The 22,552-nt window shown below is 33.5% G+C and overlaps 1 protein-coding gene and 1 long non-coding RNA gene across 3 annotated transcripts in view; one reads left to right on the top strand and one right to left on the bottom strand.

The window, feature by feature from the left end:
• Positions 1-22,552, bottom strand: part of LOC118746771 (zinc finger MIZ domain-containing protein 2) — a 469,551-nt gene that overhangs the window by 329,665 nt on the left and 117,334 nt on the right. The gene's annotated exons all lie outside the window — the stretch shown is intronic.
• On the top strand, positions 1,836-5,914 carry LOC118746774. The gene is made up of 2 exons (XR_004993889.1): positions 1,836-2,074; positions 3,956-5,914. It is a non-coding gene; the product is annotated as an uncharacterized LOC118746774 (long non-coding RNA).

The raw sequence follows: 22,552 nt of genomic DNA, 5'->3' as shown, positions 1-22,552 counted from the left end.
TATGAATGAAAATTTTTGAGAGATACTAAGCAGATAACAGTAGCTAATAAGCACTAAGTGCAGCGAGTGATAAGAGAAAACTTGATGTAAGAAAAAATTCTGAAACTTAAGAAAATTAAAAAAAAACCGCTGTGCAGTGAAATACAACAGACCATTAAAAAATTAAAAAAAAAATGTGAAAGTTATTAACTACAAGTAAAAACATTTATTAAAAATTTTAAAGCCAACCGGTTCGTGTGTGAAGTAAATTGCGCAAAAAAAAAAAAAACAACTACAACAAAAACAAAAATAACACTGGCGGACTGTTGTTTGTCTATCAAGTGTCAGCGGTGAAATTTTTGTTTGGCGAAAGGCAACAAATCGTAGATACAAATAGCAGCAAAAAGCCAGTTGCAAAATTTGGAGCAATGCAATAAAAAGAGTGCTGGTGTTGCAAAAGAAAAGGAAAAACTAAAAAAAAAACATACAACAATAAAAACAAAAAAGAAAAGTGACGCACAAAATCTTGCACACATAAAATAGAAAAGAGAATTTTGGGTATTTAAAAGAAAAGGTTTGCAAAACACAAATTTAGGAAAATTCACAAAAGCAAAAACGTGAGTGAAAAAATTAAAAATAAAATCAAAAATTATAAATAAAGCGCAACTGATAAGAAATATACATACATATTTACACACATAGACCAGCTATCGCTTGATAATTACTGTGCAAGTGAAAGTGTGTAAAGAGAGATTTTGAAAACTGAACAGCAACAGCTGTACAAAACTAAAACCATTTTAAAGCTAAAAGAACAGCAAAAAAAAGGTTGGTAAAAATTTAAAATTTACGCAAAACCAAAAATTGCCGGGGAAATAAAACATCAGCGCTAAACAAAAAAATTAAGAAAGAGCAAAAAGTGAAGAAAATTTTTCAAAACATTTGTGGGAAAAAAATTTAAGGCACCGAAATTCTGCGCCAAAGCAGCAAGTTGAAAAATTCAAAAAAAAAACTGTGACTCAAACAATTAAAACCAACTAAACAAATAGTTACTTGAAAAAAGTTAGCGGAAAAATAATTCAAAGTGTCAAAAACTCAAACGCTACTAAGCGCCAAACCCGAAAAGCGTGTGATGCTGCGTTAAATGCATTTTTGTTAGCTGCCCAAGCATACCTCAACTAGCGGTAGCAAGCACGCACGCACGGATAAACAACAACAACAAGTAACGCCAAGCGGCCACACACAGCCTAACACACACCCATATACATGCGTACGCATACACGCGCAAATTGTGAGCGATAAGTTGCAAGCAACAAAAGAACACGTGCAAGCCGAATTGAGCGAGTGAGCAGAGCAAAAGCAACAGCAGCAGCCGATAAGCTATAAAATGTAAACAGCAGAAACAACAACAACAACAAGCATAACTAAAACATTTATTTTGCAAATTAGTGCAAAACTAAAAAAAAATATATATATAAACGCACCTACACAAATTGCTGAAGCAAAAAGTTCCTCATCAGAAAAAAAAAATATTTTAAACGAATTTTCTCCACTTAACAACAACAGTATTATTGAAAATTAAAGAAAAAACAAACCTAAGTAATTAAATTAATTGCAACAACAAATATTCCTAATAACCAACAGCAGCATTGTCGATAGAGATACACTGTAAAGCAAGAGCAGCAGAAATTGTTTTGCAAAAAAAAAAATAGAAAATAAAAAACTCTTTGAAAACTGTTTTCTAAAAAACTTTGAAAACGAAAACTTTGGAACATATAATTTCGAAAAAAAATATTTAAAGAAAATTTCGAAAAAATTTTTAAAAATAAAATTTTATTAAAAATTTTTGCAAAAAGCAACTTATGCTAAAACTAAAAAAAAACAATAACAAAAAATAAAAATAAAATTCATAAGCAAAAACAAGACTAAAACCCAGCCAGTGCATAGTATAGCATAGCAAACGCTTTTGTGTGTGGTTAGAGTGCAAGCGGCCGCAACAAAAAGTCAGTGTTAATGTGTGTGTTTTTCGAGCGATGCAACTGATTGTTGACAAAATTCCCATGTTTTCGAAACAAACAACGAAACGTAATTCCAAAAAGTAAGTTGAAAAATTTTACCAAAAATAAATAAATTAGTATTGGAAAAAGTAAATAAAATACATATAAGAAAATGATATTTCATAGAGCCAAAAGGCTATAGAAAATTGGCAGAGCTAAAAAAAAACTTCCAAAAATTTTGAAAAAATTAGAAAAAAAACTAATTTTGAGCAACTGATAAAGAGATAGTACACATAGTGCACTTCTGCAAATAAAATATTTTTGTGTCTTCGTCAATGTGTTTGTGTGCGTGAGAAAATGCGAAGCGTCAGCCTACCCTTTTGTAATTAACACAAAAAGCAACAACAATAGATTTTTGCACAAACAAAATTAAACGTCAAACTTAGACAATTTAAATTACTGCAACAACAACAACAATAAATTTGGGGAAAACCGTAACCACTGTCACCCAACGCAGCTGCTGCAAAACAACAACAACAACAACAATTGCATTTGTTCGCCATCCTTGGATTTATTAAGTGAAATTTAGGTAAAACATTCATATTTTTGTGAATTGCAAACCTAAATATTTAATAAAAAAATACATATTATAAATAGCTTTGTGTTTAAAAAATTCAAAAAAAATAATAATTTGCTGCTTTTGTTGTATTTCAAAATATTAAATATTTAATTGGCTTTATTTTGTGTAAATAAACGTTAATAAAATTTGCGCGATTTTTAAGCTAATTTTGTGCATGAATATAATTTCCGTTTTCTAAATAATTTTTGGTTTTTTTTTGCAAAGTGACATTACTTGGTGTATGTATATTGTTGTTGTTGTGTGTGTTATTTTTATTTCTCAATTCAGTTGAATTTTTTGTTGTTTCATAAAAAAAAAAATTTCTTAGAAATATCGAAATTTTATTGGCTTTAATTTGCAGCAAAACATAATTTTTTGTTGTTGTTTGTTGTGATTTTAGGGTTGTATGTGTATGTGTAAAAATAAAAGTGAACATAAAATTTTTTTTTAATTTTTTTTATTTTAAAAATTTTGTATTCTCGAATCTTACTTATCTCGAGTTTCTAATTTTGGATTTCCACTAGCCATTAAATGGCAAAAATTTCAATGACAAAGATGTGCATTAAAAAATAATCGTGTCATTACTTTACAGGAATAGCCATTAATTCGCTTTTTTTAAGTGGCACCAATTTTTTGTCATTTCAGTGCCTAGTGGAAATTCGGCATAAGTGTATAATTTTAAGAATGCCATTTTTTGCTAGAAACTTTCCACCACCAAACATTTTTAATGTTTCTTAATCAGCAAGCAAATTTTACCAAGTGAGATGAAATCAAAATTAAATGTTTAATAGAAAGCAACCTTAAACTTATTGTTGTTCAAAGTTGAACAAAATTATGGGATAAATATTTCTTCAATTGGGAAATGATATTAATAAATATCGCTGAAATTCGTTTAACCTTAAAGTGTTTTAAAAATTTATAAAAAAAATAAAATTTAGTTACTGAGGCTAGGCATTTTTTCTTTTCTTGTTCTTTTGCCGGCAAAATGTTAAAAAACACTTTTTTTTGTTTCCAAATTTTATATCAAAGTGTATATCTTTTTAGTTTCGACTTTTTTTACTTTTTCCATTGTTTTTTTTTAATTTCACAATTCTTCAAGTTTTATCGAGAAGAAAATGCAGTATATAAAAGCAAATTTAAGTTAAGTTACGATATTAAAAAAAAAATCCATTCAAAAATATTTCAAGTTTTTTCGAACACAAAAGTATTTCTATAAAAATCAGATCAAATAAGCTTAAAATTGTAAAAAAATATTTTAAAATAATTTTTTTTTTAATATAAATATATATATATTTTTTTTTCAAACCAAAAAATTCACAAAAAAACTAAGTAAAAATTCTGCACGTGTGTATTTATCCTCAAGCTTACAAAAGCCGATCGCTCGCAGAAAAAGCGTTCAACAGCCTTCTTGGCGCTCGTGTCCTTACAGTTTCGGCAGAACCTGCAGAAGACAGCCGTGAGTTTGTAGACATTTTCATTGCTCATTCCCAACATAGCTCTGGTTTCTTAGCGGGTCGTAGGTATTTCAACTCAAGAGATTATAATGAACGAACTAGAGGAGCAAGAGACGAGCACCAGAAGGAGAGCGAATCACTTGAGCCTTGGGAGAGTACTTCCGGTACTGGAACAGATGAAGTTTACACTCAAGGTGCTTCACGTCTTTGTAAAGGCAGCCTCGGCTACCTCGGAAAATAAATGAAAATGTGTCCAAGCAAAATGAAAATGAAATCAGCCAACAGAATAAGATCAGCAGATCAGAGCAACAAGCACACCTAACCCAAAGTCTGAAACGGAGCTGGAAACTTTGCCATATATGGAACAAATGGAAGAGCCTCAACGAAAGGCGATAAAGTTATTTACCCAAAAGTGACGTTGTAAATAACAAAAGTCTTGAAAGTTGTTCTACGCTCAGCCCTTCCTACCTAGCGCTAAACGAAAAACCACGGAGAGAGTCTCAAAACAATCAAAGTTCAGAAAACAAGACGACAAGACACAGTTATGAAACAAGATTAGCCAATCGAGACTCATCTAAGCAGCACGCACAAGATTATAGGGTTAAATGGGATTTTCGTTTAGAAATCAGAGCGTCAGAAGTAGTACTACCGAGGAATAAAGAAGCTAATCAATACAAGCAAAGAGTTAATCGATCATCAAATGACGCTACGAAACAAGCGTTGTACGAAGCTAAGACCAAAAAGTCAGTAATTGAAGAAGCCAAATATAGACAACAGTTGATACCGGACATGCGCATTTAAGCCCACTACGAACACTGTTTGTGTGGCGACACGGACAATAAACGATCACAAGAACTCCAAATGAAAGCATCTCCGAAAAGACTGGACCGAATATCGAAAAATAAGGCACAAGAAAATTATCTAAGCGGCCCAACATCAACAAAACGGTATCAGCAATATAACAAAAAATTAAGAGTGATAGCGTTTTAAAAAATACGCTACCAGATAAGAGTATTTTAGAAAGTACTAAGCGGCCAAGTAGATTAAGTAATAGTCGACGATTAAAAAGCGGCTATCACAAACTGGAGAATAAAGCGAACTTCAAGAACAACGATCTATACAACTCTCGGAAACAATATTATCGCGCATAGCCGAACAGCGTAAACAACAATATGACCAAAGTGGAAAAGTTGCAGGACTTGGAAGAGAGACGTCCTCTAGAAGCACATTGCGGCCGAGACAAAAACCACAACTGGGAAGGCTACAAGCTTCTAAAGAAAATTAGTTTCTCGGAAACAAAGTATCTGAGAGAGAATATAGCAAGATGCGGTACAAAGGAATAGCGCAACACTGGAACAATCGGAGTTAGGAAGCAGACGTTCGACTAGACTGGACAAACTGTTTGAAAATATTATTTTAGATAGTATGACGGCAAATAGAGCCAGGTGAGCTAAAAAGTCAAACGCCATCTAAGGATGACCAACGATTTGGGAAATTTTAAAAGGTGCGCGAGGGGGAAAATGTAGCAACAACAGAAATTGTGTTGCAATAAAAAGAACAAAAGTGATTTAGCACTTTGAGGGCCATCAGGTCATGAACAAACGTTTAAATATATAATCTTAGAAATAATACTTGATAAGCCAAAAAATTCCATTCAAACATCAACGGTCGGAGCAAAAACATGATGATCAACAAGTGAGAGACAATATGGCGCCATCAAACAAAGTAGGAGAGAACTTAAAGAGTCAAGTAATGCAAATAAGAAAACTAAGTAGAATGCTGAATATCGCTCGATCAGCTAAATGAGCAACGAAAGAGCAAAGGGATGAGCCAGTAAATAAAGTTTCAGAAAAGTCAGCATTGGAACAGAAAAACCAAACCGAAATTGACCAACGCCATTCATCAAGACAGTTGTAACGGTATGATAAATCGAGCAACGATTTTCCAAAGAGTTACGCTAAGAAAAAGAGTGCACGAAAGATAATTTAGATCTACCAAAATCTTCAAGCTCCGCTAGCAGGCAACAAAAAGTAAATGATCAATAAGTAACCGCCGAAACAGTTGAGTATATCAAGGGTTAATGTTATTGTAGAAAAATTCTTTCCAGCACTTGCCGCCTTCCCTTTTTTATCATGGCTTGTAGCATCATACTTGTGGGTGATTTTTTTTTTTCAATGTTACTCGTTTCACAAAATTTAGATCGCTATCTAAGCGGTGAGTAGAGCGATATCGGAGGGGAGAGAGACGCTAGCGGCTGTGAACAATTCAGTCGTTATTTTGGGCATAGTATATTATTTGAAGTCCATGCAGCTTAATAAGCACACGATGACTTCATCTTTGCTCAACGTCTCTTATCAGCTAATAATTCCCCGAAAATGTATACTTTTTTTTAAATATTTTGCAACGTTTTTGAATGCATGTTGTATGTATGTATATATGCATATATTTGACTAAAATCTGGAAATACTTTGTCTGCTAATTTTTGCTTAATTTCTTGTTTATTTTTTAGCGCAAGAAAAAAATCGCAAATTTTATTTTGTTTAAGCTAAACAATAAACGGTTAAGCGAATATATACACCGGCAGCAGAAATAATAGACTCGTCGTACTTTGAAGAGTTTGGGCTATATCTCTTTAGTTTATTTTATGTTTAATATTTTTTTATATAAATCCGCTTTTGAAACTTTGAACAAAAATCATAAAAATTCGACAAATTTCCATCAAATTTTCAAACTTCTTATTCAGAATTTTTAGAAAAATTGTTGGTATGCAGTTTTCAATTTTAGTATAATAGATTGTAAATTTTAAGTGGCTAGAAAATACCGTTAATTTTTGAATATTTTTTTTTGTTTCTCAAAACTCTGAATAAAAAGTGTGAAAATTTGTTGAAAATTTTTCGAATTTCTATAATTTTTATACAAAGTTTGAAAAGTGTATTTATATGATGTCTGTTGTCTAACTAGCCAGGCTTTTATAAACAAAATTTTCAAAGTAAGGCCAGTCTATTACATCTGCCGCATACATAAATATGTATGCACGTAAAAAGCAATCGTTTTTCGTAGAAAATATACAAAAAAAAAATGTGTTTTAAAATATCGTAAAATATTTGAAGCAATATCAAATCAAAAACAAAAACCAATTGTATTCGCATGTATCAAAATTATCTAAAACAAAATCTTTTATTGTGATTTTTTGTCTGCTCTCGCCTATTTACGCACTTCTAATGTTTTATTGTCAGATAATAGATAGTTTTTTCAACAAGCGTTTGGTTATAACTGTACTTTTTGTTGTTATTATCGCACTTGTTACGGTTTTAAATTTGTACATACTTACATATACAAAGGTGTACATATAATTTCTACCTTCTACATACATATAGTAACTAGTATCATCAATGTGCGCCTGTTGCGTTTCCAACGTACATATTTCAGTTAACTTGATAAAAAAAAAATGGTTAAAATACAGAGAATTTACCAACGGCCGTGCTTATCTATTGAGCTTTTTTCGCTCTGTTTTTCGTAGTTGTGTATTTATTTTATTTTTTATTTTTTTCTGTTGTGCAAAACAACATTGTGATAATTTTTTAGGTCAAATTTTACCTTTATTCACAGCAAAAATGTGTATGGAAAAATTTACATTCAGATTAAGTGCGCGAGTGTGTGAGTAATGGCGTTAGTGCGATGCAAAATAAAAACTGAATGATTAAATACTTCAGTAAAAGTATCTACATATTTACATATGCACATACACATGTAAGTATATGCAGAATCACTGACTGAAGAAGAAACGAAGTGAAGAGAAGTAAGCATTTAAGAGTTTTTATGTCAAGGTTCGTTAAAATATTATCGGAAAAAATATCGGTATCGAAATTTTTCGCTATCGATATTTTTTTGGTATAGATATCTGTTTTTGTTATCGAAATTTTTTTATATCGATATTCTTTTATATCGATATTTTTACTATCGTTATATTTATCGTCATCGATACTTTTATCATTGCAACAATTTTATTTTCTTTCTTTCGATTAGTAATTAATACACTTTTTGTTATCGACATTTTTTTGCTATCGACTGTTTTTTTTCTATCGATAACTTTAACGTCATCGTTTATTTATCATTTGATTATAATTAAATTAAGAGAATGCACCAAACATAAGATCTTTTGCTATAGACCACGTGTGGCTAAGAAACCCCGCGATGCCCCTTAGTTAAGTACTGTTTAGGTTATGTGTTACTTGTTATGGGGCTCCAAACAGCAAAGTCTGGTCCGGGTTTGACAAGTGCTGCATTACCTCGCAGCAGTAGCGAGTAATAAAAAAGCCTATTACAATTTTTACTTGACGCCTAGCAAGGTGAAGGAAAACTTTTAGCCCGTCAATTACTTTTGATACTTTTGGTCCCGTGAAGTTGCGGTTCCTTCTTCATCAATAGTAGGCCGATGAGTAACTTCCTTTATTGCTGTGCGTAGGAGAAGCGAGTCTTAAAGCACCTCGAGAGCTGCAATCGCTGTTGTTCTCATCGCACCAGTGATGTCCATGCAGGCTAATTGTGAGAGTACGCTGAGCTTGGTCTGCGGGGATATGGATTCCAAAACACGGCCGCAAGGATGGCTGCGAATTACACGGCAACTCACAGACTGTATCTTTTCAGCTTGAAAAAAACATCTCTAGCGATTTTTCCTTTTCTGGGGAAAATAACTACGTACTTAGGTATGTTGGTCGTATGTTTTGCCTGTAATATGCGTTATATAAGAGTTTAGATATAGCCCCGTCAAACCTACCTTTGATAAGAATGGCAATGTCATTCGTGCAGCCCCTAGAACATCAAAGGCCTTTTCACTAAGAAGGGATCCACAGGCATAATATGCCCTGAATGGAGGGCACAAGACAACGGCAATTCAATATTAAATATGAGTTTCTCAGCGCATTTCTAACAAAAACTTCCAAATTCGTAAGCCAGCAAACGCTGTGCTGGACGCTAAACATTTAACACGTTTATCAACATTTTTCTTATGTGCTGTGTTGTTGCTCTATTTTACTATTTTAACGAAGTATACATGCACACATATGTATAAATTTTTATTTTATTGAAGCGCATACTAACAACACAAATACTATCATACAAATATGTGTCTACATGCAAGTATTCGAATTTCAGCATTTCCCTTTGCTGCTATCAAAAGAGTTTTCCACCATTTCTTCTTCCTCCTCCAGCACACCGCAAAAAAAAAAACAACAACTCTAAGATGAAGAAAATTTTCCACTACCCTTCTTGCACCCGTCGTATATACATATGTATGTATACGAGTTCTACACGCCGCATCTGCAAGAAGGAAGTCAAGTCAACGAGAAAATTCTATGCTGTTTTAGAGCTCTTTGCTTTGACTTAGAGAATTGTTGAAGATTTGTTTTGTGATACTTGTTTTTTTTTGTTTTGTTTTTATTATTATTGTATTTATTTTCTATTGTGTGGCTTGGCTACCACACATACACATACTTCAGCGCTCACTCAAAGCGCAATTCATTTAGCTAGGCTGGCACTTTCTTTTGGGTTAGTTTTTACTCATGATGCCTCACACTTTCGAGCGGAGGCAGCTGAAGCATTGCGACCCCGTAAATGAAACGACCGACCGATAGGCAGATCATTCACTTATTGTACTTTAGTACTTACAGTTGTAAGTATGTATGTATTTATGTGAGTTTTGTATAAGCATTTTCCATGTTTAGGCATCATTGCTGTGCGCTCCCATGTCGATCAACTGCCATACATACATCCACATGTACATATGTATGTATCTTTGTAACGCTGCTTTCTGGTCGCTTGCTTACTCGTTTACCAAAGCAACAACAAACAGCGCATTTTCTTCGAGTGAGCATCTCGCTGGCTGGAAGAGTTGGCATTTACTACTTATAGATATCTATTGCAAGCAGCGTCTTTATGCCTTCTCAGGCATATCTTTAGAATGCACACACACACACACACATCTATACACTGCATTCTTTTTTTTTTTTGCAGCCAAATATATTTTGGTGCACTTCGTTATTCATAGTTTCTGTGCCTTCGTTAGCGGAAGCATAGGTTCGCTTTTATAGTTGCTGCAGTGCACCTATATATATATATACATACATACATATGTATGTTTGTAAGTAAGTGAACAACTACAAAAGTAGTATTCTCTGCAGTGTGCCCTGTGCTGGTAACGGCGCGGCGTAAGCAAAGATCATTCATGCATTTTGTATAATTTTGTAATTTCTTTCAACATCGATGCTCTTCTCTTCGGACTGCTGCTGCTGCTGCTGCTGTTGAGGCATCTTGTAACACAATTACTGTGGCAGTTTCTTTGCTTCTTACTTTTTTGCAATTCCATCAAATTCATTGCCTTTCTGGGTATATTATATATGTGCGCACCTATTTATATACATTAGAGTGCATCCCTTCCCATACAAAAAAAAAATCGGTACTGTTTTTCCATTGGAATCATAAAATCCATTATATTCTAAGACTTCTGCCAAAATATTTCGGAAAAATATTATAGTATTTTGAAATAAATCACCACAGTTGACAAAACAGTTTAAGGTAAATATTTTTTTTTAATATGTATTTAAAAAAGTTTTCAATGGAATCATAATAATAAGATTTTTGAAGCAATTTTTGAACTTTTTTCAAAGATTGGTTTAAAAAAGAAATAGCTTTCCAATGCTGCCTCGTAAGTCTAAAACGGTATAGTTGTGGCTGAGTTATTCAAGTGTTCCTTAAACCAACCTTTGAAAAAAAGTTAAAAAAAACAGCATTAAAAATCAAATTTTTATGATTACGTTGAAAAACTTTTTTTTTTTATATGTATATGTATTCATGTAAATTTTTTAAGCTTAAACTGTTTGTCGTCTGAGGAGATTTTTTTTTCAAACACTACTTTAAGAAACAATTTTTATTCGCGTAAATCTTAATATTTCTCCGAAACGTTTTTTTTGTGATGTAGTCTAATATACCTACATACATATGTATGTATCTATCTACCTATTGCTTGTGTGTTGGCATTTACTTGTGTATCTATCAAGCGCTTGTCTTTTTTTGGACAATTTAGCCAAATAAATATTTTTCCCAAGGCCCAAAATAAAGGAGGTGAGCAACAAAGAAAATATGTATGTACATACATATGTATGTACATATGTAGGTACATATTTTTATCGGCAAGTAGAAAGTATAAAGTGAGTGTGTAGCTATATGGTTGGCTGCTTGGAAGTGTAGAAAATTTCATCAGTCAGTAGAATATTTTTTCTTTACTTAGTTAAATTTTTTATTTTTATTTTTTGGGGGGTTTTTGGAAGTTTACCGTTATCTAGGTCTTTTTAAAGACAATGCCCCGCTTGTATGTGTTAGTCTATGTGTGCTTTTATTTTCTATTTTATTTTAATTTTTCATTTCTTATTACATATTATTCGCTTACTGGCAGCGCATCTGCTGCACATTCACTGCCCACACTCGTTTTTCTCGCTCGCTTTACGCTTCCATCTATTTAGTAGTAGCTACTCGAAAGATCTGCTTGTTGATGGTAGAGCTGGAGCTATGTAGCTAGCATTGGCATTGCGGTCGTTGTACTGTTACAGAAAAATTTTGTTTTTGTTTTTTTTTTAATATTAATGTTTTTTGTATTGTTGCTTTTAAGCACAAATTTAGTTTGAAGCCTTTAGTTTTTCATGGTTCAAACGAGTTTAAAAATGTTTACACACTTGTGTTTGTATTCTTACCCATTAACGGATTGAAATTTGTGTATGGTATAACATATGTTGACCCTGATGGTATAACAGGCGTTTTTGTTTAATAATAAACAGCTCTCAACTTTTTTTCCAATTTGGCTTCGCGCTTATAAAGAGTGTTTAAACATAATTTTCAATTAAAATAAATATAAAAAATATATTTAAAAAAAAACATCGAAAAGGCGGAGATGCGCCCCTGTATTTCTGTTGTTTCTGTTGCCAAAGTGTTTATCAAACGAAAATTGCACTTATTTATATCAAAAATTAAATTTTTGAAACTCAACTCAAAACAACTAGTTGCCTACTTGTTGAAAAGAAACTAGTGCAAAACAAACTAGTTTGTAACTAGTTGGTTAACACTTTCATTAATTCGTTGTAATACGCTAGTTTTTTTTTTGCTAAAAATGAGCACAGGAAGTTACAACTACACAAGCATGCCGTCACCCGATTCGGCTACACTCGCCGGCTGCTGTGAATATCTGCATGTTACCTGAATTTTCTCGAACAAAAAAATGGAACATATTCTTTTTTATCAAATATTTTACGTTTTCTCACTCCACAAATTCTTAACCACTGCCATATGCAATGAAAAACAGCTGCGCTACCAGCTATTCATATTAGCACGTGCGTATGCGAGTGCAGCAGGATATGTAGCACAGCTCGAGCAGGCAGGTGAGCTATAGTGTACACAGATGTGTAGGTGTATTTGTTCTTTGAATAGCCCTGCTTGGATCTATTTAAGGATGAGTAGATTATTTGAAGGTTACTAATTGAGGAAATTATTTTGGGTACGAAATCTTATTTTATGCGCAAATTTGTAGATACTTAGATGGGTAGTACACATGCATATGTACATATGTATTATATATTAGGTTGGGTCAATTTTGATTTTAACAAATCGCATGGTTAGTGTTTCCTGATTCTGCAGTTAATTCTAAGAGAAACAATAGAAGAAACCATGGGTTGGAAATAAGTTTCAAGCCTGCACATTTTTAAATGAACAAATTACCTTTTCACGATATTGGTTTTTTTTCACCTTTTCTTAAAACTTTTGCATATAAAATGTCTGTATTTAAGTTTCTTACATTTGATTTATTTGTTTCAACTATTTTTAAAAAGTAAATATATCTGTTTTGTGAATTTTAAACTTGAAAGATTAACAAACAGTAAAAAGTAACGGCGATAATTTTTTATTTATTTATTTTTTTCCTTTTTAAAGGCAAAAATCAACGGTAAGTCTTGGCTACTTTCACTTTATTTTAATAAAATAGAAAAGACTACGAAACTGTATACTCCAAATCTTTCTCAGAAATCCAACTAAAAAGCTTTACCTTACATTTTTACAAAAGTCTACAATTTTTTTTTTTAATATTGCACAAAGTTTGAAATTTGGATTTAAACAATTTTTTAAACAGTAAAAAATATCTGTACAAAAAAATTAAATTAGATAACAAAAAAAAATTGATTGTTAAAACTTTTTTGTATGGTAAATCAATTAAAATGTTATAAACTAAAATATAACCATCAGTTGTAACAAAAGTTGGGCATAGAACAAAAAAAATATAATTTTGAGAAAAAGTAATTTATTTTTTTAAAAATGCGCAGGTTAAAAACTCATTTCCGACTTATTATTTCTTCTACATGTTCCCTTATAATTGTCTTTAGAAACAGAAAATAACTACTATACGATTCGTCGAAAAACTTTCCGAAAAACCGAACAATGTGACCCACCCTAATATATGTATATGTATGTATGTACATGTATCTGTGAATGAACGAAAATGAATAAAAGAACTGGCAGGCAGCTGCAACGAATTTTTATGTTCCTTAAGCGACGTAAGGCCCACAATAAGGACGCTGTGTACTGCTATTTTCCTCTACAATCACAAAAAATATATTTTTTTCTAATTTTCTTTTTAAGTTTTGCTGTTTTCGAAAAAATCTAAAATAAAGTCAGTTTAAAACTTTTGAAAAAAGTTCATAAAAAAATTCAACGAAAGCTGGCACATATTGGAGCATAGCCACACCTTTAAGTTGCTATAATTTTAAGCGACTATAAACTGTCATTAGACAATTCTCGTATTTAGTTCAGCCAAGGTTGTCTGGTGAAACATTCAAGTACATAATTTTTTGATGTATTGAACGATTTAACTCATCGCACTCAGTTTTGGCCTTGATGTGTGCTTAACATCTACCAAATAGATAATTTAAAAATTCCTCCAAAAATTTCATGACTACTGTACTCGCCGCTTATCAGCAAAACAGTGAGCAAATATCTGATTTATTTTGTTTTTTTTTTGTACTCAAAAGCCCAGAATTTCTAACAAAACCAAAAATCTCAGCCAATGACTTGACGAAAAACAATTCATTTACATATGAGTGTATGTATGTATGTACAAATGGCTGTGGCTTCTTGCTGTTGTTGCTCGTTTAAATGCGCACAACATTTACTATGTGAGAATTATGCGACTTTTCGTCTGCTTATAACACTTAAAACCGCTGATTTCTATCGCGCAAACCTCAAAGAAGCAACAAACACTGACAAGCAAGCAGCACATAGACCAAAAAAAAAACGCGACCTAAATGAAGCAAAGTTCACACACTCCTTTTGACTATTGCTTACATACGCATAAATGCTTTAACAAAAAAAAAGAGTACAAAATTATTTCACCCTTCTATTGAAATTATTTAAATGTGAAAAAATGTGAACCATGTACCAAGGAGTACATGTGTATGTAGTATGTTAGCGCATTAGAACTTGTATAATATCAAAGAAGAAAGCAACAAAATGTTGAGAAATCAGAAAAGTACAGCCTCAATTAACTTTGCATGCCTTTGGCACACACTACACACAGTATTTTGTGTAGATATTATAAAAATGTTTGTATAAACGTGGTGACGGGCGTAAACAATAAGTTGTATACTCAAGTACGATCAACGTCACTTATATTGATATGCTTAACTTCCAATTTACCTGGCTGAGCAAGCAAACAACAAACAAATCATAGTTAGATATCGTCAGCTCTACGAAATCAAAATCTGAGCTGGGGAGCGATGAAAAGGCAGGCATAGCTGCAAAAATATGTATGCTAAATTAAACGAGAGTTGTGTGAAATTTTAAATTCGAAAAAATAAATAAATAGTTTAGAGAGCAACTAGTCTCACTGCAACTAGTTTGTGGCTAGTCAATTAATTTTTTATAATTTTTTTCTGGGGATTTTGCATGCAAAATCAACGCCACGCAATATTTTTAGTGCCTACATAAAGCCAAAGTTTAAGGAGTAACTAGTCTCACTTTAACTAGTTTAGGACTAGCCAAGTAGCAAAAAGCTCATATTATCGTTCATACTAAAGACACTTGAAAGACTTATTGACCTATTCATAAGGAAAAGTAACCGCATCCACACAATGGACATAGCGCAGCATGCCTATCGCAAGGGCAGATGCGTCGATAGCACTCTTCACGAAGTGGTCGGTACTATTGAAAAATTACTGGAATACAGGGAATACACCCTAGTCAGCTTCTTAGATGTTGAGAGGGTTTTCAACAACGCCGAAACAGAAGCAATTAGAAGGACCCTGCAGAGGTACGGCATCCAGCAGTACATACATATGTAATTGCATGGATCGAATCGATGCTGAAACGCAGCTGTGGGCACGCGGTCCGTGATTAGAAGAACAACAAAGGGAACTTCGCAGCGAGGGGTCTTATCACCCCTGCTGTGGATCTTGTTACCAACTGAACTGTTAGCAAGCTTTGAAGTTAGGAGAACGAAGGTAGTTGCCTGCGCTGATGACTTTCCTATACTAATTTCCCGCGAATTCTTGCCAACAATTAGTGAACTGATGGAATCGGCACTGGGCATTGTTTCCAACTGGGCAAACCAAAATGGCCTAGGAGTTAACCCTACTAAAACAGAACTTAGCTTGTTCACAAGGAAACCAAAAATTTCGGAATTCTCCTTACCAAGGCTGGACGGGACTAGTTTGAACCTTTCCTCCGAGGCGAAATACTTTGGTATTATTCTTGACTCCAAACTTTCGTGGATCCGCAACTTAGGGGAAAGAGCAAAGCAGGGCATAGCAGCGTATTATACCTGTAAAAGGTCTTTCGGGAAAAAGCTGGTCATCCGATCGATTTTAACCTATGGAGCGCTGGTCTAGTGGAAAACACTGGATAAAAGCAGCAATCAGAGAATAATTGGAAGAGTTCAGAGACTCGCAAGCCTCGGTCTATCAGATGCGGTCAGAATCGCAACACAAGAAGGCTATTTTACCTGAAGCCACCACCACAAGTATTCGTAACCGGTGCAGCCGTAAAAGGGCCCTTAGACAGGCGGAATTAAAATTGTGGAAGCAGACCAACTACGGGCCTGCAGCGGTTTTGAACGTAATTAATAGTGGACGACGTAATGAAATCAAGGGAGACGTAGATGTCGAAACTGATAACCTCACGTCATCCTGGGATTTTAGTTTTAAGATTCCCATACACTTTCATACCCGGGACAATGTGGAAGGTAGCCTCCTGTCGGTAAATGATGGTATTTCCATCCACACCGATGTCTCTAAGATGGAAAAGGAATCGGCAAGGGTCTGTACTCCAAGGACCTTTAAGTAGCGCCTACCTGATAATTGCAGTGTCTTTCAGGCGGAGATATTTGCCATAGAGAAGGCGGCTTGTCTCATACGGGATAGTACATAAATATCTATCAGGGAACGTCACTATTATTCGTTGACAGCTCCAGAGTGGTAAAGTCAAAAGCAGTTTGGAAATGTCGTACAACGCTGGCTTCACTGAGATAGCGAGTGGAAATTCGAGTCTTCTTAACCAAACCTAACCATCAAAAAAGAAAAAAACCTAACAAGTTTCAGAAAGTGCTCAAGTCTAACTAGTTACATTTTAATTATTTTGGTACTACATACTTCTGAATTAAAAGAAAAAATTTTGAATAATAATAAAAAAAGTTAACCAGTTTCATCTCAAGAACTAAGAAAACAAACTAGCCTCACGTTAACAACTAGTTTATGACTAGTTTACAACTAGTTTATGAATTAACTTAATTTATAGCGGCAGCATGCAAACTTCATTAATATGAAATTTTAAAAATGGATTTGTTGAAAGAATAGCACAAAGTAACTAGTTTCACGCGGTCTAGTTTGAGTCTAGTTCAAAAGAGAAAAATGTATGCTGAAATTTTTAATATGCATTCTACACGCGTTTTAAGTAGTAAACAGACTGGCAGCAAATTCAGCATTTAAAAAATAACGCATGCTCTGCTAGCATAATTCTCTTCTCCCGGTGCATGTGTAGCTACCCTCTCCATCTCGCACTACATTGAAAACTTATTGAGTTTATGATCCCTTTTTACCTTCAATTAATTTGAAAAAATATTAACAAATGATGCGAGTAAACAACGTTCACTACCTAACAACAGCAAATATGTATGTAGGTAGATATTCCTCCTAAATATGTACACATAGAGGTGAACAGGCAAGCAGCAATACAACAACAAATAGGTACACAGTAAATACCTATCTACATACATAAATAGTTGAAGTACAGCATTATGCGCGAAAAGAAGCCTTCACAACACAAATATTGACTTGTTTCACACGGGAATTTCTCGCATTCGTCATGGATGTGAATTCGTCAATGCTTAAATATACATACAAGAAAATACATACAAACATTCATCAGAACTACCACTGTCAATACCACCAGAACAGCATCACTTGCAACAAAGTAAGCAGCAAGCGATGACAAGAATAGCAGCAGTGAGAACGACAACACAACAAAGAGCCGTGGTAGCAATAAGAAACCCAACAATGCATACAATGTTAACAATTGCCACTAATTCAAGAGAATCCCGGAAATGCCGACTGAGTGGCACAGTCAAGTATTTTGGCAAGGCGCGTTTTTATCTATGTAGATGATCATTTATGTTCTTTCCCTGAAGCTTGTCTCTAAGCTAGCTAGCGGAGCAGATACACAGTATGCATTATTTAGCTATAATGTGGCAGGTACTTTTATGAGTACACTTCAGGCAATGAATTCTTGCCTGCGATGAATTCTTGCAACCCTTAAATAACCGCCAAATGCTGACTACGAAAATCGGGTGTTGAGTTAAGCAAACGCGCTGACGGATTTGTGTTTGGCATTGTCGGACACGCTGTCTAAGATTTCTTGTTGTCAAATAAAAGCTAATAACTCGTAGGTATGTAACACTTAAGGGGTGATCTATCATAAAAGTCTGTAGCCTTGTAGTTCTGTCCCATGGCACGCACTTGGCTTCACAGTTAGTGGCCACTTTGATGAGTATAACGACTTGAGTTCTGATGCATTGTGGACATTCATTGTGTATGGGATACAAATTCTCAACCCGCTTAAGCTAAATATTTGACATATTTCACGCGGTGGTTGATACGAGCAGCTCACACTCTGGCGCTGCTGCTTTTCTCTCTCACCCTCTCTCAACCTATCTCTTGTTTTACCACCCTTTCAGCAACTACATACTCACGCTCTTTTTTTATCAATCACACTCACCAGAGTGTCGCAATAGCTTACAATCTGCTTGCGCTACCCTACTCCCTCCCTTTGTTCTGTGTTGTGGCACAAACCCCTAATATTGGTGTTTTACCTTTTAAATACAATTTGTGCTATATGTATTTACTGATTAATATGATTTTCAGTTATTATTACTTTTTTTTTGAATGATTATAGTCGTAGCAGCAACTCGCGCGCACAGCTTCATATCACTTTTTTGTTTTTTCCTGCTATTCAACTGCATATTGTTATATGCATACTTCAAATAACAACCCTGTCAACCCCATTAACTTAATACTCGTTTAGTACTATATGCATGTATGTAGGTATATTTTACGCATTTAATAAAAACATCAAATAAATACATTTCAACCCTCCAGCTACATACCTACTACATACAGAGACTCAAACAAATGACCACGTGTTGATTTTCTACAAATATTTGTAATGTTTTTAAGCAAATTTTTTTTTGTTGTTTTTATATAAATATATCGTCTAAGTTTTAACCAAACCAGTCTCAAACTTTATTAAAAATTTAGGAAAATTCAACAAAATTTCATCAAAATTTGAACTTTTTACTCTGAACTTTTAGAAAATTTCTGGGTATGCGGTTTTATAGCCCATACAAATTTAGTCTAATGAAGTGCAAGTTTGAAACGGCTAAAAACCCCGGATGATTTTTGAGAATTTTTAATTTTTTTTTTTGGGGACGGATTTCTGCACTTTTTCACATAAGTATTAATTTGTATTAAAAAACCCGAAAAAGTAGCCTCGAAAAATTTAAAATTATATGGGCTATAAAACTGCTTACCCAAACATTTTCTAAAAATTCAGAATTAAAAGTTGAAATTTTGATAAAAATTTGTTGAATTTTTTTAAATTTTGTATAAAGTTTGAAACCTGATATTTTTTATATAAAAATAACAAAAAAAAATTTAGCTGGAAAAATATTACGAATATTAAAAAAAAAACAACACGTGGTCATTTGTTTGAGTCACTGTATGTATCTACATACAGTCATACTCGTACATGTGCACATATGTATATGTACTTGTATTAGAATGCGCTTGAACTCTGATGCGTTACATATGTAACACCCTGTAACACCCCATTATTCATTTATTGTTAGTCAAAAGCAATAGGTGGCGAGTTATTGCGGCTGCTAGAAGGGGTTAAATATACGCATAAGTGCGCACTTATGCACAAATACCTTAATTTCTACCACCTTAACGCCTTAATTTTTGTTATTGTATTTAATATTTATTTTGAAGGAGAAAAGCAGCGAATGTGTGTATATAATTTTCACTCAATTACAAAGGTACAAACTGAAATATTAATAGATGTATATTAGGCGTGGTTTACACTTGATTAATGCGCCAGAAGGCTTAAGCAAACCAATACAAATTTGTGAGTTAGTTGATTAAACGGCTTAAAAAAAAAATTAAGTATTAATTACACAAAGAATTTTTGAGTGTGAACTGCACATTATAGTTTTTTTTTCGACATGCAAAAAATCGACTCACAAACATTTTTAATACAATTTTTATATTTTCAACACCAAAAATCACAATGGAAACAACCACCAAGCAGTTTAATTACTAAAATCGTATAAAATTTATTTCACATGTATGCACACTAGGGTGGATCACTTGCCACACAAAAAAAAAATTATTGGTATTGATTTTCCATTGGAATTATAAATTTTATTAAACTTTTAGACTTTCACTCTAATATTTCGAAAAAAATTTTAAGATTTAGGAGATTTTTGAAGGTAATTTCAAAACTGACTATTTCACGTAAATGTTAATATTTTTCCCAAATATTTTGATGCAGGTCTAAAAATATAATAAATTGTATAATTTCCGCAAATTATTTAGTGAGGCACATGTACATCTTAATACGTCACGTATTTGGCATCCTTCTCGGCTACACATAAAAACTTCATTCCCAAACGTACGTATTTCATTACTTGGGCTCACTAATTAAATTAAGAACTCCATTACTTTAAAATACACGCACACGCTCGCTCACTCACTCACACTCTTGCAGGCATGCTGCTTATGATATTTCACATTTGATAGATTTGACAGTTGTGTTGATTACCAAATATTTTATTATTTACATACATACTTGCACTTAGTTAAATAAAATACATGCGGATTTCCGTGTAGCTTAAAGTCACGTACACGCACGTAATCACAGTTGGTTGCCATGAGGGAGGTGGTGGTTAATTTTATTGGGCATTCTGGTACCAGCATGACCACAGACATATGTACATACATAGACGTTTTGAAACGTTTCAAGTCCAACTTTTTACGAGTATAATTTACTTGACTTTTAATCTAAGCACTACTGTTGACGTATGATGATTTGTGTACATAAAAATTTGTTGGTGATTCTATTTATGTAGATTTTTGATTGCATAAGCGAGCGGCAGTCGTCAAACATATTAACGTTATTAAAGCGTAATTAAATTAATGATTTCTTTAGTGGGCTTTGAGCAGGGATGCTATTGCGTTGTTAAGTGAGTAGTTTTAAAATTTTCGTATTTGGTAAAACTAATGTCGGGTGCTTTTGAGTTCACTTTGGAGGTAATGGTAGCCAGAAAGAGCTGTTATGTTATGGCAGTGTTGCGAGCTTTTTATAGATTTTATATCGACGCGCATATAATAAAAGCTCTCTCTGATCAGTGTTAGAAAGCTTAGTATGCGTGCCTTTGAAAGCTGCTTAAAGCTCAGTATAAACGCTTCCCAAATTAAATTAACTATAACAGTAGGGATCAGAGCGAGTTTTTACTCTTTGCGCATCCACGAAATGTCTACTGAAAGCGTACAGAGCTTTTTTTAAGCTTTGTGTACATTTTTCAAGAGCGCATGCTATTCTTGAAATAAATTTCTTTAAAACTGTGACATTGTCGTCGAAGCTTTTACTTGACGCGTAAAAGCTTTGTTCGGTTATTGCACATGGGTTACAAAATTTTCATAAAATGCTTCACATTTATCTTTGCTTAAATAAAATTCAAAGCCCATCATGAACATTTTTATTTATTGCCTTAAAGCTTTATTAGCTTAGTGAGCAAAAATTACAACAATATTTAGAACTTCTTGAAAATGCATAGCTTTTCGCTTATCCATCGTTCTTTCAATGGCTTAAAGCTCATAGTGAAAGCTCTTGGTACGCTAGTGAAAACTTCTATAATAATGAGAATCTTCCCTTCGTCATGCTGGTTTTAGTGAAATTAACGAGCTTTTCAGCTTGCACCCAGAAATTCTTATTCATGCAGCTTTCACTGAAATGAAAGCTTAGAGATGTATTAAACACAACCGACAGTGATTTGCGGTAAAAAAATTTAACTACGTATTTGCAGTTTTTGACAACTTTTAAAGCTCGCACACAACTTTTAAGCTAATCAAAGCTCTATTTTGTCATATGAGCAGAAGCTGATTAAATGCAGTAAAGTGAGAATGTGTATCACTAGAAGTTTTCATTAGTCCAACTCACACTTTCGTAGCATAAAAAATGCTACATGTATGCTTTAATATGCACATTAGGGTGGGCGAAATTACATACAAATTAATCACCTCTTTCCCTGGCCGACTTTAAGTCGCGAGTTTATGCCAACAAAGCTCAGGCAATCGCAGCCCTTAAGGAGAATATTCGATAGGAAAGCGAATAGTTGTCACCGGAAATCTTGCGGAAAGTCATTGAAAATGCAATAAAATGGGCACAAATGTATATCAACACTGGCGGCAGCCACTTGGCGGATATTATCTTTTACACTTACCAGAAAGAATTTTTAAGGTCCAAATTAAGATTTCTATCACTCAAAATCATTTTTTTTTTATTTAGTAAAAAGTTTTTCAAAAACCAAATTGGATGATTAATTTTGCGCCACCTTGTATTTAATTTTTTTTTTTTAATTCACTTTCCATCAGATTGATCTGTAAAAGTGCTCTAAGTAGCCTACAATAATTTTGCCAATCGATCGCTTCACCCTAATACATACATATATGTACATACATACGTATACATATATTGAAGTAACTTTTTTGCATCCATTAGACAGCAAATCTAATCGCAATCAATAAATTCTTGATCAAATAATCAGTCAACTACATACTTATTAAAACCACTCATAACTGGTTACCCAATCAAGTGAGCAGCACTCAACATCGACTGCATAAAAATTAAGATATAGTACAAGCATA

The sequence above is a fragment of the Rhagoletis pomonella genome, unplaced genomic scaffold (genome assembly GCF_013731165.1).
Source record: "Rhagoletis pomonella isolate Grant_MI unplaced genomic scaffold, Rhpom_1.0 Rhpom_scaffold_00011, whole genome shotgun sequence".
NCBI classification, from domain to species: domain Eukaryota; kingdom Metazoa; phylum Arthropoda; class Insecta; order Diptera; family Tephritidae; genus Rhagoletis; species Rhagoletis pomonella.
The sequence above is the reverse complement of the archived record's forward strand: the minus strand, read 5'-3'. Positions and strand labels throughout refer to the sequence as shown.